This window comes from Papio anubis, chromosome 19 (genome assembly GCF_008728515.1).
Source record: "Papio anubis isolate 15944 chromosome 19, Panubis1.0, whole genome shotgun sequence".
Classification (NCBI taxonomy): domain Eukaryota; kingdom Metazoa; phylum Chordata; class Mammalia; order Primates; family Cercopithecidae; genus Papio; species Papio anubis.
In genome coordinates this window covers 70,387,909-70,405,184 of record NC_044994.1, presented here as the reverse complement: position 1 = coordinate 70,405,184, position 17,276 = coordinate 70,387,909, and the positions used below count along the sequence as shown (strand labels likewise).

The 17,276-nt window shown below is 45.3% G+C and overlaps 1 long non-coding RNA gene across 1 annotated transcript in view; it reads right to left on the bottom strand.

Annotated features, from left to right (window-relative positions):
• Positions 1 to 921: 921 nt before the first annotated feature.
• The window catches only part of LOC110741832, a 50,602-nt gene continuing 34,247 nt past the window's right edge, over positions 922 to 17,276 (bottom strand). The window contains exon 3 of the long non-coding RNA XR_002518771.2: positions 922 to 3,099. This is a non-coding gene — a long non-coding RNA (uncharacterized LOC110741832). The remainder of the gene's footprint in view (positions 3,100 to 17,276) is intronic.

Sequence of the window (17,276 nt, the reverse complement as noted above, 5' to 3'; positions counted from 1 at the left end):
AGAAAAATCTCCTGGAAAAAACTTAGTCAATCAAGTTGCTTTTGGCATTTCAGCAACATTGGAGCAGATCCTCCAGTCCTGAAACTGTTTTCATAGTCACCTGTGTTCACAGTTCTCCTTCTGTGCATTGTGTTTTATGATCTGTTGCCCATGTTTATCTGCCTGTGCTGGTCTTATCAATTCGTATGTGGACTTTACACGCGCAGTCCCTCGCCACATTTCCCACGCATATTCTCCCCGTGGCCCACAGATGCGACAGTCTGCCTGCCCAGGGAGCCTGCTCAGTGAGCCTAGTGGAGTGAAGGCAGCAGGGAGAATGCCGAGTCCGGGAACTCCCGTTATCCTGAATGGGTGAGGAAGGGGAAGGGGATGCCCATATGACTGGGCCTGTAGACCCCCAGGGCTGCTATCTGCCTCCCACCTTCCTTAAGGAAGCACCCGTGGGGGAGAAGGGGATGGGAGGACCCCCGCATCCTGGCCTGCCCCGAGTGCAGCATGTGCAGGCAGCATCACCGCAGAGCAAGCTTGGATCTCCAACGTCTCAGCGTTTTCCACAGGAGAGTGACTTTTGGGTGGCCAAACACTTACCAGAAATCATTCTGGGCCGGGCGCGGTGGCTCACGCCTGTAATCCCAGCACTTTGGGAGGCCGAGGCGGGCGGATCACAAGGTCAGGAGATCGAGACCACAGTGAAACCCCGTCTCTACTAAAAATACAAAAAAAATTAGCCGGGCGTGGTGGCGGCGCCTGTAGTCCCAGCTACTCAGGAGGCTGAGGCAGGAGAATGGCGTGAACCCGGGAGGCGGAGCTTGCAGTGAGCCGAGATCGCGCCACTGCACTCCAGCCTGGGCCACAGCGCGAGACTCCGTCTCAAAAAAAAAAAAAAAAAAAAAAAAAAAGAAATCATTCTGGGATCTCCTTCCATGGAAAACATTTAAAAAGTATGTGTTTATAATCTAGATATTAAGCATTACCCTGGCATACTGTGTTAAAATAAACTAGAGAACATTTTGCATTAGTTTACAGTCATATTTTTGAGACTATGTTGAGACAGAAAAAAAGAAGAACCAGATGAATCCAAGAAAATGGGCTTCTTGATTACCCTGTATTCTCTTTTCCCTTCTCCTCTGAAGTTAATATATAAACTCATATTATATTACAGAAACATACTAGAAGCAAGCACTTGATGTCTGCGTTATTCCGATTGGCAAATTTTACTGTTTTCAAAATTATGTTGCATGCAGTACTGTACTACTTATCAAAGGCAATTATATTCTTTTTAATGTATACTTCTTATAGATATTAAAGAAAAAGCATGTTGTCATCGAGCTTATGTCCAGCTTAGCTGTTAACATTTTGAATAAACTACGTAAAATGTTTACTACAAAATGGAGTGTCATAATGCTCATGGCATAAAAAGCAAACAGGTATTTACGCTTACATATGATGATATTTTCAAAGGCAGGCAGTGGCATCCCCAAATAAATGAGGGACTTTTCTAGCAGCCGGTATTGCTAGCTGTTTTTCTTCATGTATCATTCTTCACTCAGAAAAAAATGCTATCTGATTACAAATTATGTACCTATTCTTACTTCTTTTGCCCAAGGCAGCTGTTAATTTTTGCCATAGGTCATAGAGGATAAAGCCCCAAAGATCCGGGAGCTTCTTAATTGCATCGCACACAACTGGCTGTCGTCAGGCACCTCGAAGGAGTTATTGCACCTTGCAGATAATGCCTTTTCCCTGCGAGCCATGAAATAGATTCTCCCTCTATTGCTATATTAATTAGACTTCAAGGATGTTAGAAAAATTATAGCTTAAGCTTCTGCTCAAAAAATTTAGGCAATATTATAGAAGGAATCTTGGCCCAAACTTACAAGGAAATGAATTAACCTTGAGGCTTTCTTTTGTTTCAGAAGGAAAAGATTAAAAAAAAAACCCCAACAACTCACCACCTTGTCACTTTACAACAATATATAAGTTTTGATAGAATTCCAGGTTAAGTTTGTCAGTTCTGATGTTGTAAAAACGGAATGAACTGGAAGGACCTGTGGAAGTCTCGGGAAGTCTCAGGAATTTCCTCCTCGGGCCGTATATCAAGCGCACAGTGAGAGGGGAGAGGAAAGGAAGGTAGGAGAGAAGGGCAAAAGGCGAAATGGTTTGTGTCCATTTAAGAAAAAAATCAATAATAGCATAAAATTGATTTAGTGCTTGTCATAAAACATAAGTAAGTGCTGGAAAATAGAGAAAATTGAGTCTCAATTTAATCTGCACAAAAGCCACACTGTACTGATGAAGTGATTGTAGTGAGGAGAGCTACATAAAACCTGAAGACAGATACTTAATTGTCATATTAAAGACTCTTTTCAGCCGCTAGAGTCGAGGGGTAGGACCCATTAATCATGTGGATAAGGGGCATTGAAATCAAATCTCAATTAAAATCTGTTCAATAATGTCTCTAATATGTTTTTCAAGCATTAATTTTTTCCCATCGATTCCACACCCCATAAATCAGATATGTTGCAGTGCATGTAATAGTTTATGGAGGAGAGGATTATGGTTTTATGAAGTTAATGCGGCAGAACCATTTAATTTACACAGGCTAAAGTTTTATGTCTGTTGCTCATTTCTATTATTTTCTTCAGCTAAAAATTATTTGGGCCATAAAACTAAGAATCAAGTTCATTTTTTCCAAGTGTCTATATAGTTAGCAATCAGATTCCAGTTTCTTTTTTCCAAATTTGCCTGGGAAATCACACCCCGAAGTACACAAAGCTGAGTTTGCAGCGGGCATAGGCTTTGTGCAGAGGGCTGTATGTGCCCCTGGAGAGAGGAGCTGCCGGAGCTTGCACCAAAAGGGCTTCTGAGGGATTTCGCACACACCACTGAATGCACAAGCTTCTCCATCTCGGCTTTGGAATGTTCCCAGGTACCGCTACAGAGTTTGTACCTTCCGAACAAAAAGCCGTATCTATTTCCTTCAGGGTTCCCATGGCAGGTGGTAGATGAAATTGACAGTAGAAAGGAAGGCGTGCTTTTTGAAACCAGTTACACAGATTTTTTATTTTCATCAACAAATTTCATGGAGGAGGTAGGACTCTGCAAAAAAAGATGACAATTTCTGAATTTTCTCGAACGTTGGTATTCCAACGCCATTTAAAATTACTAGTGATTTGTGAGGGAGGATGAAGAAGAGCCAGGGGTTTCCATGATGTTAGATTATATGACAAGAGGGAGGCAGAGAAGAAAGAAGCCATCAGCCATGGTTTGGCAAGTGACCTGAAGCAAACAGCTTCCTCCCATCTTCCCCTCTGTAAAGTCCAGGGTTTGACCTAGTGGTGTCTAAGCTGGCTCTCAGCTCCCTGCTCTAGGAGCCTACAGTAAAAACAGGGAGAAGCAGCTTCTGGGATTGCCTTGGCTCCAACATTCATAAAACCATGTCTTCTCGAAGGCATTCAATAATTCATTTTGAATGTTTCCATTTTTGTTTGGCGAATTCGTATCTCTTCATTTTTTTTACCATATTGAGGTCAAGTTTAAGTTATACTGTCATAAAGGAAGGTGCATATGTAGCCAAATGGTTTTCCTCTAAATTATTCTTCATGCTGTTGGTAGAGATTGGGATCGGGGGTGTTTGGGACTTCAGCCAAGCCCATGGCAAGCCCCTTCCCGGGCTGGCCTGGCTCAAGACCCCATAGTGTGGCGGCAGCAGCAGCAGCAGCAGACAGGCCCTCCCCCAGGGCTACCCACCCTGAAGCCCACCCTGAATACGGCAATCCAGGCTACATCAAGGGTTATTTTTATCGAGTCACTCTGTTCAAAATCCCTACCGTCCAATCCATTTCACCTGCTACAAGAAGCTCTCAATGTTTCTCCCAGCCAACTTTTCAATAAATAACTTCGTTTTTTAGAGCAGTTTTAGCTTTATAGAAACATTGTGAGATGGCACAGAGCTTCCACACTCTGGACACCCAGTTTTGCCTGTTATTAACGTCTTACATTCATATGGCATATCGGCTTACAATTAAGGAATCAATATCAATGCATTATTATTAACAGAAGACCCTACTTTCTTCACTTTTATTTTTTCCCTAATGCCCTCTTTCTGCCCCAGGAAGGAGCCCAGCCGGGACACCACATGGCTGAGTCCGCAGGCCTCCTCAGGCTGCTCTTGGCTGTGGCAGTTTCTCAGACTTCCTTTATTTTGGGTGACCTTGACAGTTTGGAGGGGTTACTGTTCAGAAGTTTTGTAGAATGTCCTTCTATAGGGATCTGTCTGATGTTCTTCTCATGGTTAGACTGGGACGTGGGTCAGCACAGCCTTCCTCTGCAGCCTGCCTCATCCCCCAGCTGGGGTCGTGGCTCTCCAAGCTGTGTCTCTGGAAGGAAGGTAGCGTGTGTCACCCACGCTTCGGGCCGGGGGAGCTGTGCCCCACCTCCTGGGGGTGGGTCTCTACATTAATCCTTTGGAATTCTTCTGCACAGGGGATTTGTCTCTTCTCCTCCATTTATTCGTTCATTCATTCATTTGTTGTTGTTGTTTTTTTTTAAAATCAGTATAGACTCATGAATCCTTGTCCTTTGGATTGTAATCCAATACTATTTTATTCACTTCCTCACTCAAATTTTTCCAGTTTTGGCCATCGGGAGTTCCTTCAGTTGGCTCCTGCATTCCCATGACACGTGCCCATTACTGTGCGTTTTGTTTCTTTTTGTTTGCTTGCTTGAGCATGTTCTTATTTTCTGGAGCTGCAAGATGCTCCAGGCTCACCATGAGTCTGCCCTGCCTGGTGCCGGAACCAGTCATTTCTCTAAAAGCAAACCTGGTTCAAGTATGTGTGTTGCTCCTCGGGTGTCCTTGCTTCCTGGCCCTCTCAGCCCCGGCAAAGAGGATGCATGTGAGTACAATGCCCACATGCTGCAGGTGTCTGTGTTACAGCAGCCCTCCACCTGTATCCATGGTCACCATGCAGCTGTTCACACTGGCTTCACCAACCTCAATCACGGACTGCAGGGATTACTTTCCCCCAGCTTATGTACCCTCCCACTTCAGCAGTGACAGCAGTGCTCCCACCCTCCACCGTCCAGTTGGGTCTTCGCTTAACCCCAGAACCCTGTCCAGCAGCGTCAGTGTCCTCCTGGTGCCCTTCCATAGCTGTTGACTGGCCCGTGGTGCTCTCCTGAAGCTGGTGGGTGGGTAGGAGCAGGGCCAGCCTCGGGGCCCTCAGGGCTGGGTGGCCTGGCACACAGTGGGCACACACCAGTGGTGCCCTGAGTGGACACAAGGGGCCCAGGACTGCTAGCACAGTTCTGCTAGCACAGACCACCAGCAGAGGAGTGGAGGGGTTAGGACCAATAGCACAGGTGTGGGGAGGCCTAGAACCAGTAGCACAGGTGTGGGGGTCCCAGGACCACTAGCACAGGTGTGGGGGGCCCAGGACCACTAGCAAAGGTGTGGGGGAGCCCAGGACCACTAGCACAGGTGTGGGGAGGCCTAGGACCACTAGCACAGGTGTGGGGAGGCCTCAGAACCAGGTAGTTGCAGGAGCTCCCCGTGAATGGTGTGAGTCCCAGGACCACTAGCACAGGCTGTAGGGGGGCCCAGGTACCACTAGGGAAGACCATCCCTGCCATGTGTCTGTGATCACTGCGGTTGGGGGGCCACGGTGGTTAGGAGGTTGGGAGTGGAGTGCATCCTTGCCGTAGTTAGGAGGAATTGTAGCCAGGGAGGAAAGAAGCAAGAGTAGACCACGGGCCTGAGGAAACGGCCATGGGAAGAAAGGCACGAAACTGGAAGGAAGTCCTCCTTGCGGCGGCGGAAGCAGTGGTCTCACAGAGCGTTGGGGGAGGACGTGCGCGACTCACTGTCTAGGAAGCACGCTGGAAACCTAGGGGTTTTGCCTCCACCCACGGGTCCCCTCTGAGGGGTGTGTCCTGGCTCCTGCTTTCCCTGTTGAGTGACCCTTTCCGGGTAGAAAGTGTGAGGTGAGTGGACGTGGATGATGGATCCATGGGGTTGGCCATGCAGCAAGGGTGCCAGGGAAGGGGGTGGGTGCCGCCAGGACCAGGGCTGTGGCACAGAGACGGGGGTGCTGCCTCCAAAACTCCCCAGAACATGGCCCTGCAGGCACGGGCTGCTGTGCCTCAGCTTCTCACGTCGTGCTGAGGAGACCCCAAAGCCATGACACGCTAATAGCTCTGCCCCAACATTCAAAGGAGCCCTGGATGCAGTCACATTTACTAGTAATTTCACATGAAATAATGGGTCAAACACCTTCAACATACTTAACCATTTCTGTGTATTTTCTCCCAATCCTCATAACAACTCTTGCAGGATAGATAAGATATAAAATATGTCACGAAAATGCTGGAAAGGAGAAGTATGGGGTGGCAAGAAAGACTGGAGCGTGGGTCCTGGTTCATGTCAGCAGCCGTGGCATTGAAGTTAGGGGGAAGGATGAGTGTGGCTGGCAGGGAAGCCAGCGTGTTGGGGACTGCAGGTCTGCCAGAGTGGTGGGGTGGAGTGAAGCAGCAGAGAAGAGACAGCCCAGGGAAGGAGGATCAGACCCACAGGACACAAGGTTGCTCGGGGACCTTGAAGCTCCTCTGTAAGAGGTGAGACTGGTTTTGAGAACGGGCAGCCTGACATTATTTGCCTTCTTAAAAGACCATGGATTGGAGACAGTGAGAAGTGGAAATAAATCTAGTGGCAGTGGAGAAGAGGAAAGAGCTGGTTTCGGGACACAATCTGGAGCAAAACCCCACAGGACAGGGGACAGTGTGTGTGAGAAGGGCCAGGGAAGGGTCCCTAATTTCTGGCAAATGTCACCAGCTGGCGAAGGGCTGCTTTCTAGGTGGAGGGGGGGGACTTGGAGCTTGGAGGGGAGCGATAGTCTGGGTTTGGCCCTCCTTGGTTTTCTAGGGGGGCCGGTGATGGGGAGACTGGAGAGGGCCCCGGCATGGAACTGCAAAGCGCAGGTGAGGGAGAACATGGGGGCAGAGTGGGGCGTTCCTGGGAGGATTTAGGCAGAACATTTAGGCAGAAAACGACATTGCATTTGAAATCCCACTGATACGGCACTTGGGCATCACTCACATAGATTCCCAGCTTCCTACAATTAGTCAGAAAAGAAAAGAAATGCAGTGATCGATGCCAATATTTAGGTCAATGCTGTTCGTTTCTGGCTTCTCTGGCGCGATGCGAAGGAGTGCAATCGAGGCAGCTTCCTTCATCACCGTTGGTTTTCTCCCAGGGCCTGTGGGAGGGACACCCCTGGGCTCTCTCCGGCCTCAAAGTGGCTCAGCTCAGCAGAGCGGCGCAAGCACAGCCCACTTCTTTACTCTTCCCATCAATAACGCCTCCCCGGCATTCATTGCAATAAAACCAATCACAATGGAATCATTTGATATGTATGTGACTCACAAATATAGTTCCCTAAGCCACTGTTCCAAATTAGTAGTAGTTAAGCACCCATTGATGGAAGCTTAAAATAAAGTGTTCCCCAATGGGCCCCCACTTTAGCCCAGCATTACCCCAGAAAGCAGAGAGATTTTCGTAGGAGTCGCCATAAACTGCATACATTTGGAACTTGGCCAGAAATATTTGGGGGACCTATTCATTCTCTTCCTTCCTGCAATGATATAATGATGTCTGTCACAAGGGTGCTTTTATGCCAACAATCCTGATGTCACACGCCGGCCTTATAGAAGCTTGAGGGATTTTTTTTTTCTCCTTCTTTCTTTTCTTCTTTGAGTCTTTTCAGACTAGAATACTGAAGTCTGAATTAAATGCAATCGGATTCTTTCAGACCTTCTCTGTGACAATGCAAGCTTGAAAGGAACATATTTGAAAGCACACACTGCTCTAGTTTTCTTGCAAAAAGACGTAGGTCCCCTGAGTAGGCCAATTATAAATTGTAGTGCAGGTGAACTTTCTCTCCCATTCACTGGAGCTGATTCTGTGTCACTAATGTTACTGCGCAGATACCTTGCAAGCAGAGAAAAGGCTTTTCATATCTCATTAACATCACAGAGAACCGAAATAAATTCCACAATAAATGAGTGCTATGTAGGTTTCTACATTTTAACAAGCAAGGGCCAGGTCTCTTCTTTTCCAAATAGCTTTCTAATCCCCCTGCTCCTTTGTGCTGACCTCATTGTCACCAAGATGCCAGTGGCTGAGGCTCTGGCACCCTTGAACTTGACTCTGCCACCATGCAATTCCAGCAGGGCACTCAGAGGCCAAAATCAGGCTCAGAGCTCCCACGTTCCTCACTAAATGTTGAACCTCGGCATGGAAATTGTTAAGCTGCGTCTCTACCAGGAAGCTACAGGCAGAACACAGGAGATCTTCAGAGGAAAACACTCAGATGTATGCACACCAGGGGGTCAAGTCAATTTTTATAACTTCCTTCAGGCTGGGTGCGGTGGCTCACACCTGTCGTCCCACCACTTTGGGAGGGCGAGCTGGGTGGATCACTTGAGGTCAGGAGTTCGAGACCAACCTGGCCAATATGGTGAAACCCCATCTCTACTAAAAATACAAAAATTAGCTGGGTGTGGTGGTGCACATGCTTGTAGTCCCAGCTCCTGGGAGACTGAGGCAAGAGAATCACTTAAACCCGGGAGGCGGAGGTTGCCATGAGCTGAGATCACGCCACTGCACTCCAGCCTGGGTGTCACAGGGAGACTCTGTCTAAAAATAATCAAACAACAATGACAAAAAAAAACCACACACACACACAAACAAAAAACAAAAGCAAACAACAACAACAATGCAAAATCCAAAACCAACTTCCTTCAAGAAACATAGAATAAACACAAGCAAATCAAAACAACACCTATTCATCTAAAGAATAATCCACTTCCAAGACTTGAGATATTTTACCCCCACCCAGAGTACCCCCATCTGTGGACTGGAAATGAATGAATTGTCACAATTAAAAATGACAGAGAAGCAGGCTAACTTTTAGACTGACCATGAAGAGAGTTGAATATGCACTTCTTTTATGATATGAATGCAACTGGCACCTATTTATTTTTTAGCAAATTCTTAGCCAGATTCATCACTCTCAATTAGGTATGGCTAGCTGCTCAAATGAATAGAAGCAGTTGAGAGGCGCTGCAAATCGAACATGAGAATGGCTATGTCTTAAATTCAAATTTAGACCTTATGTTACCAAAATATCCACAAGCAATAATAATTTAACTGGTTAGATAAGAAAGTAGCAAAAACAAAACAAAACAACCCCACCCAACCAATCAACCAACCAAATCAAAACCTTATAAATTACCTGAATTCCAAAAATATGATTATTTCTTAGTGCTAATAGAGTCCTAATTCATGTTGGAAGCCATGATGTTTAGGTAGAGCAGTGAAAGTTTAATACCTTAAAAAGATTTAAGCACTAAGCAATAGTCATATTTTTGGAATTCAGGTAACATATACGTATCTATGTGTATATATGTATGTATTTATATATATTTATACATATAAACATAAATATTTACTTTAACAAATTAATTCCAAGACATCATCTCTCAAAAATCACCACGGTAAATATCTAACTAAAATCTCAGCCGCAGCCATCATATTAAGGTAACGGAATTGTCTTGTCATGGCTCTGTCCACAGCACCCAATTGTTTCTTGCAGTAGAGGCTTGATTAATTAAATTAACTTAGAGTCATGCTCCCTTTACATTAAAATTAGCTGGCTGCACTTAGCGACATCTTCCCTGCCGCAAACAAGGCTGGCAGGTCTCCTGAGGCGCAGCCCTCCAGCTTCTTGCGTGGCCTCGGCCAGACTGCTGCCTGCAGCCCACACGCCAACCTGGGCTTCTACAAAGAGGACACCTTCCAAATGCATATTTGCATGGTGTTGGCAAAAATACACTTTATGTAAAGTGCAGTATTCATAGGACAGGATTTTATTTTATTCAATAAAATTGCATTTTATCTCACTGGGTTATAGAAAATGTGCTTTTTATGCTTATAAAGTGCCTCTCAAATATTGGCCCTTGGGCTGTCTGCAGTGGAACAGCCATACATAGAAACTTAAAAAAGAATTAATAGGTAATTCTGATGATCAAACTGATTTGTTCTAGAATCTGCAAAGACAATATTCTGCCTTCTAGAGGCTCGTCTAACTAAACATATTTCTAAAACTTATTCAGTTTAATTTTTTGTTCATGCACAAGAGTCACTGGAGTTTATTTTAGCCAGAATCATGTTACTGATGCAGGGAGAGGGTTGCCGTCAGTCCATACAGTCATCTGGTTCCCAAAATACATTTTATGGTAGGTCATTCCCCAAGAATAGCGCATTTTAAAAATGTTCTTTTTAACATCTAAATTAAAAAAACAGCAACAACAAAGTCTAAAGTCTTACAGAAAACCAGAATATGATAAACAAATAAAAGACATGTTTTATTAGTATAAATGCATAATTCCTCAGCTATGTCCTAAATGTTTGGAAAAGTAGAAAGATCAAATCTATTGCCAATGATACTGAAGAGGGGGTATTTGCTACAATTAATTGGTAAGTTCAAATGTGTAATAATTATTAATTATGAGAGCTGGCGATGTGGTAAACATGCAGCATTAACAAACTTGAACCTAGGTTTCAACAATCTTGTACATATATGAAGAAACTCTAACATGAGCATCAACTGGCTGAGACCATAACGTGACCAGGACCCATCAGGAATGCAGGCATTAAAAGATCACATATGTAACACACAGCATGTTTAAAGAAATACAATTGGGTACAAAAAAAGAAGTAACAAGAGGTTATTTAAGTGGACTAGGTTTGAAAAAAGTCAAATAGAACTTATTTAACTGCGATTAACCAAAGCTAAAGAGAGAAGATGAGTCAGAAGATGAAGTCAAATGCAACAGAAAGGGAGAAAAGAAAAGATGGAATTTACAAAAGACAAATCAAGAACATGGATTATGGAATGGGAACATGTAATATAATCCTGGTCAGAGTTCAGGACGATATAACAGAGAAAATGAAGGAGAGGTAGGAGACAGGGTAAAAATTTATCTGGATTAATGAGACCCCAGCCATCCAATTTAAGAGGTCCAGTGAATCTCAAGCAGGACTCTTGAGCAGATTCATGCACTTAACCATCTCCTGACTGTATCCTCATCCAACTGCAGGTCCCAGTGATGAAGAGAGGCTTTAAAAAGCAGCCTGGAGAAAAGAGAGTCAGCCGATTGAGAAATAACTATTAGACTTGCAACTGACTGCTGCCCTGCGGCCATGGAAGACAAAGGCAGTGCAAGGCTTCCTTCAAAGGTCCAAGGGAAGAGAACCATCCTACAATTCTGTCTTTCAAGAAAACATCATGAAACAATTATGTTTTCAGAAGAATGAAAACTGAAATCTTTTACTACCATCAGATATTCACAAAAATAACTCTTAGTAAATGAAGCCCAGGAAGAAAGAAAATAATGCCAGGAGAATGGTCTGAGGTAGAGAAGAGATTATAGGTAAAGAAAATGGTAAACGTGCAGGGGTGTCCATGCGGACACTGGCCAGGGTGACATCCTCATGATACCTAACTTATGGGTTAAGAATTAAGACAGAAAATGAGAAATACAGTACAAGAGAAGCATCAGCTGGAGGTGACTGAGGGGAAGGGACAGCATACTCGGGTGCTAGTTACTCAGATGTGATGACCTGCCCACTGGCTGGCCCTCTCTCTCCCTGCTGTGGGGTCTGCAGGACTGTGGAGGGAGACACGTGGCACCCAGGTTGCCCCTGTATGCCTAGCAGCTGTCTGGCCAGGCACGTCTTGCTCTGAGATGAGGTGGAAACTGGGAGTCTCACTGACCTCCAGTGGGTAAAGGCCATTTCTTACACCTACATCACAAGTCACCTGTGAAAGTTGTCACCAAGCCTGAAGCAGCACCAATGGACATGGCCAAACATGAGACAAGGCCTGGCTAAGGCCTGAAAGATCGGCTGGTACAGACACAGTGAGCCACTTTTAAGTTCTGAGAGCTTATGACTCCCAAAGAAATGGAAAGGTGGCAGCTCTCTGGTCCTTGTCCACGCACCAGAAGGGGCAACAGTGAAACAAATGGGGCCAGATGACCACAGGGGACCTGGGGTCCACACTGTGGCAGAGGAGCAAGTCCAGCTGACTGTAGCGGGATTTCCATGTAGCAGCTCTGAGCGGCTGTGGCAGAAAGCCCCGTGCCTCATCAGAACACAGGGAGTGATGAGAATCTGTCTCCTGACAGCTTCCCAGGCTGACGGGAGCTGAGTGGGAGATGGCCCCAGCTTCTCACACTGTAGAGGGCCACAGGTGCACTTCCCTTGCTCAGATCAGCCTGCATCAAGGAGGCCAGTGCAAGTGCACACAAGGTTGCCAGCGTGAGGCCATCCCTGTAGAAATGATAAAGGGAGGTACAGATGGTGAAGGAGAGTCTTTGTTCTTATTCACCCCCCTGCAGATCCCAGACCACAATTGTCACATAGTAGCTGCCCTGCCTGGACACAGAAAACCCAACTGGGGGCTATGGAGGAGTCTTGGTGGATGATGATGGGATATACCTCCTGGGTGGCCTGGGAGAGGACAGGTGCATGGTGGAGTGAGGAAAAGGAGAGTGTTGGATTTCTGGGAACATAGATGTTTGGAAGATGAGTAATAATTGTGGTGGATGTTTGGATTCAGTTAAGCTGAGTATTTAACTTTTGAGATATACATCTTTATCTCCTTATCACACACATATGATATTGATAACACACAGACACTATCAGAGATCCTCAGTGGAGAGGTCCAGAGAGAAAGGAGGAGTCAGCTCAGCAGTACGCTTGGGGGACACCTCATGGATTTGGGTGTAGGAGGTGGAATATGGAAAGCAACAAAGGAGGCTGATGGGAAAGGGAGAAGTCAGAGGGACATGAGGAGGTTTCAAAACTGCTCATGCCAGGAGATGAGAGGGTGTGAGTAAAGGGAGAGTCATGACTGTGCTGCCAACAGGCCAGCTGGGAGCAGGGCTGCAGGGGGTCTGTGGGTCTAGCAGCATGCCTTGCTCATCTTAGCCAAAGCCGTTTCAAAGTGATTGGATCTTTTTTTGTGGGGTTATAGGAATGCAAGGTTGGTTTAATACTCAAGGATCAATCAATGCAGTCACCATATCAACAGACTAAAAGGGAAAATACATGATGATGTCAATATGGCTGAAAAGTATCTGGTAAAGGGCAACACCTATGAAACACAAAGTTTTCACACTTTAGGATTAGGTTGTAACATTTTTAACCAAATAAGAGCATCCTACAGCTAACGTCATGTGTAACCATACTTTCTCCCTGTGCATGACACAAAAGCTAGGATGTCCATTCTCACCACTGCTAGTAAACATTCCGCTTGACGTTTTAGCCAGAAAACAAAGCAAGGAAGAAAAATGGAAGGCATTATATTGAAAAGTGGTAGTAAAACTGTCTTTATGTGAAGAAGATAGGAGATTTTCTGTAGAAAGTTCTAAGGAATGCACTTGTAACAGCTAATATATATGAGTTTTGCAAGATTATGGGATATGAGGTCAACATACTCAAAAGTGAGTTGTATTTCTTTAGGTCAACAATAAACAGTTATAAATTCATCTTAAAAATGCCATTTACATAGCATCAAGATATTAAGTAGTACAAGATATTTAAGGGGAAATTTAAATATCTTTTACATTTGTACTGCATATGTACAGTACAATACTGCATATAAAACTTTTGTACTGAAAACCATAAAATATTTCTGATAGAGTGTAAAAAAACCTAAATAAATGAAGAAAGTGTCATCAACATGATTCGATTATTCAATGTTATTAAGATGTCAGTTCTCCCCAAATCAATGTATACATTTAATGCAATCTCAATCTAAATCCTAAGGTTTATTTGTGGGTTTTTTGGGGCAAAAAAGCTGATTTTTAAATTTGTATAAAAATACAGATGGGCCAGGGTAATCAAACCCATTTTAAAAAATAAGAACAAAGTCAGAGGACTTATACTACCTTATGATAAGATTTGAGACTTATTATAAAGCTACCATAATCAAGACAGTATGATGCAGGCATAAAGATAGAAATATAGGTGAGTAGAACAGAATATTCCAGAATAGATTGTTATGTAAAGGCCCAGCTAAACTTTGCCAAATGCACAAAGTCAATACAATAAATAAGGATAATCTTTTCAATAAACGGTGATGAAACAATTGGATATCTTTATACAAATGTATATTTTTCTACACAGACACATTTAATCCTTACCTCATCTCATACAAAATTAAACTCAAAATACATCATACGTGAACCTAGTATTAAAGCTAAGACCATACACTTTTAGAAAAAAAATGGAATTTTTTTTTTTTTTTTTGAGATGGAGTCTTGCTCTGTCACCCAGGCTGGAATGCAGTGGTGTGATCTCAGCTCACTGAAACCTGTGCCTCCTGGCTTCGAGTGATTCTCCTGCCTCAGCCTCCTGAATAGGTGGGATTACAAGTGCCTGCCACCACGCCTGGCTAATTTTTGTATTTTTAGTAGAGATGGAGTTTCACCATATTGGCCAGGGTGGTCTTGAACTCCTGGCCTCAGGTGATCTGCCCGCTTTGGCCTCCAGAAATGCTGGGATTACAGGTGTGAGCCATTATGCCTGGCCTGAAAATCTTAAAGTTTGATTAGACAAAAGTTTCCTAAGAAGATACAGAATTCAGAAAATACTAAAAAATAATTAATTGAATTTTATGAAAATTAAAAACTTGTCAAAGAAAAAACAAGGACGTGTAAAGCAATTCAAAATCTAGAAGAAAGTATCTGTAAACACGTATTAACAAAGCACTCTTATCTAGAATTGTGAAAAGACCTCTTAAAACTCAATAATAAGAAAACAAGATACCCAATGAAACACGGGTAAAAGATTTAAGAGATTTGTCACTCAACACAATACAGGAATGCAGGTGAGCATAGGAGGAGGTGCTCAGCACTGTTACACAGTAGGCAAATGCAAATTAAGACACAGGGATGCCACCACACAGCCGCTTGCCTGACTCGAACAGTCAAAAGCGTGGGCACAACAAGTGCTGTCCAGGATGCACACTGACTGGGGCCCTCAGGCTTTGATGACAGTGATGCCAAAAAAAGTGCCATTTTAGAAAGCAGTGTGGCAGTTTATTGTTAATTTAAATATATATTTACCATCTGACCCAGAAAAGTTATCCTTAGGTATTTACTCAAGAGAAATAAAAACATTTGGCTCAAACTGGTAAAACCCAAATGCTTGCTTGCTAGAGAATAAATGAACAAATTGTGATCTATGCATACAATGAAATAAATTTGGCTACAAAAAGAGAAAAAAACCCTCTGATATAAACAACACTGTGGATGAACTGCAAAAGTCATTATGGTAATTCTCTTTTTTTCTTTTATTAGACAGAGGCTCCCTCTGTTGCCCAGACTAGAGTGCAGTGGCCCGATCTCAGCTCACTACAGCTTCTGCCTCCTGGGTTCGAGTGCTTCTGCCTCAGCCTCCCATGTAGCTGGGATTATAGGCATGCACCACCATGCCCAACTAATTTTTGTATTTTTAGTAGACATGGGGTTTTACCATGTTGGCCAGGCTGGTCTCGAACTGCTGACCTCAAGTGATCTGCCCACCTCAGTCTCCCAAAGTGCATTACGCTAAATTTAAGAAGCCAGCAAGACTGCACAAGATATGAAATTCCAGTGAAGGCGGGGCCACAGTGACAGAGAGTGGATAGCAGCAGCCTGGGCCCCAGGACTGAATGCAAATGTCAGCAGGGGCCTTTGGTTGTTGGAACGATTCTGCATCTCGGCTGAGTGAGGCCTGCACAGCTGTTCACTTGTCAGAACTTGTCAGATTTTACTCTTAAATCGGTGGACTTGATTGCATGAAAATCAGACCCCACAAAGCTGACAGAAAAGAAGGGTCCCTGGAATCCAGAGAAGGGAGGGAAGGTAAGGTGAGAAATAGAGCACGCACCTGAGAGGAGCAGCAGAGGGGTCCTGGGACTGCCCTGACCTTGCCCGTGTCTACACCAGTAACCCCTAGAGACACGGACCTGCCACTTAGTGTGTGAAACGCCTCACCGCACAATGCGTGGCTGTTAGGGTGCACAGTTGGGGACTCCACTATCAGGGTCCTGCCATCACCAGTGCAGGGAGAGGAGAGGTGGCCTCAGGGGCCCACTCGCCTCTGCTGTGCTCATTCATGAGAATCATCCTCACCATCCATGACCTTTGAAGGAGAACTGGGCAGGGGGTGGTGCGAGGTGGGTGGGGAGGGAGGAGCCATGGGTGCTTCGAGGCTGCCTGAGGGACCAGGCAGGATCTCCGTGGAAGAAAGTGACCGTGGCTGCGAGGGACCCAGGGACCAGCGTGAGGACGCCCCTGAGTGGGCTGTGGTGGAGCCTCCATATGAGGCTTGTGATCTGGACTTTGAGACCCGGGATAGTCTCAGGCCAATGTGCTGTCTCGTCCTGGCCCTCACAGTCCTGTGCCGAGGCTTTCTGTCAGCAGGCTGGGGCTGGGCAGAGAGGGTGACACCTGCCCCACGGTGGGCAGAGGCTCCCGGAGAGGCGGGGAATGTGTTCAGAACCGGTGCCTGCCGCATCCTGCTAGGTTCTCCCTGTGAGCCTTTCACCAGGTACCCCCGGCCTTGGTGACATCTGTACTCTGGGATGCTGGGAACGGGGTCTGGGGCGTTCTGGTACAGAGCGGCTAAGGAGGACAGTGACCACCATCTGAGGCCTGAGTGGTGGCTACAACTGGAATCTCCTGCCATCAGGGGACAGCTGAGCCCAGGGCCTCTGGCATCAGAGGACGCAGTGGGATTCTGTGACTGTGACTGGAGGCTTCAGAAGAGCTGCAGCTCAGCACGTGTGGGGCCCCCGGGCTCAGCAAGACATTGCCGGCCATCATGGGGACCCGGGCTCACCTCTCATCATAACCGTGGCAGTACAGGAAGGGACTCAGTCCGTCCGAATGAGAGCAGTAAAACACAACCTTGTTTTTCTGTTCTAAAATGGTGAGAATGAGACACTGGATATTAGAAAACTGACGCTACAGGGGAAGTGTTGAGTGGACAGAAGGTTGGAGTGAGGCCGGAATGATCTAACCATCATTCTGAGGAAGAGGAGTTGGGTGAGGGCTGAACCTGACTCCATAGAGAGGCTGAATCCTGAACGCATTCCACTAGCAAGGAAATTGCCTTTGAAAATTAAGGGTTTGAGATGAAAGGGTCTTCATCACCCGAAGCT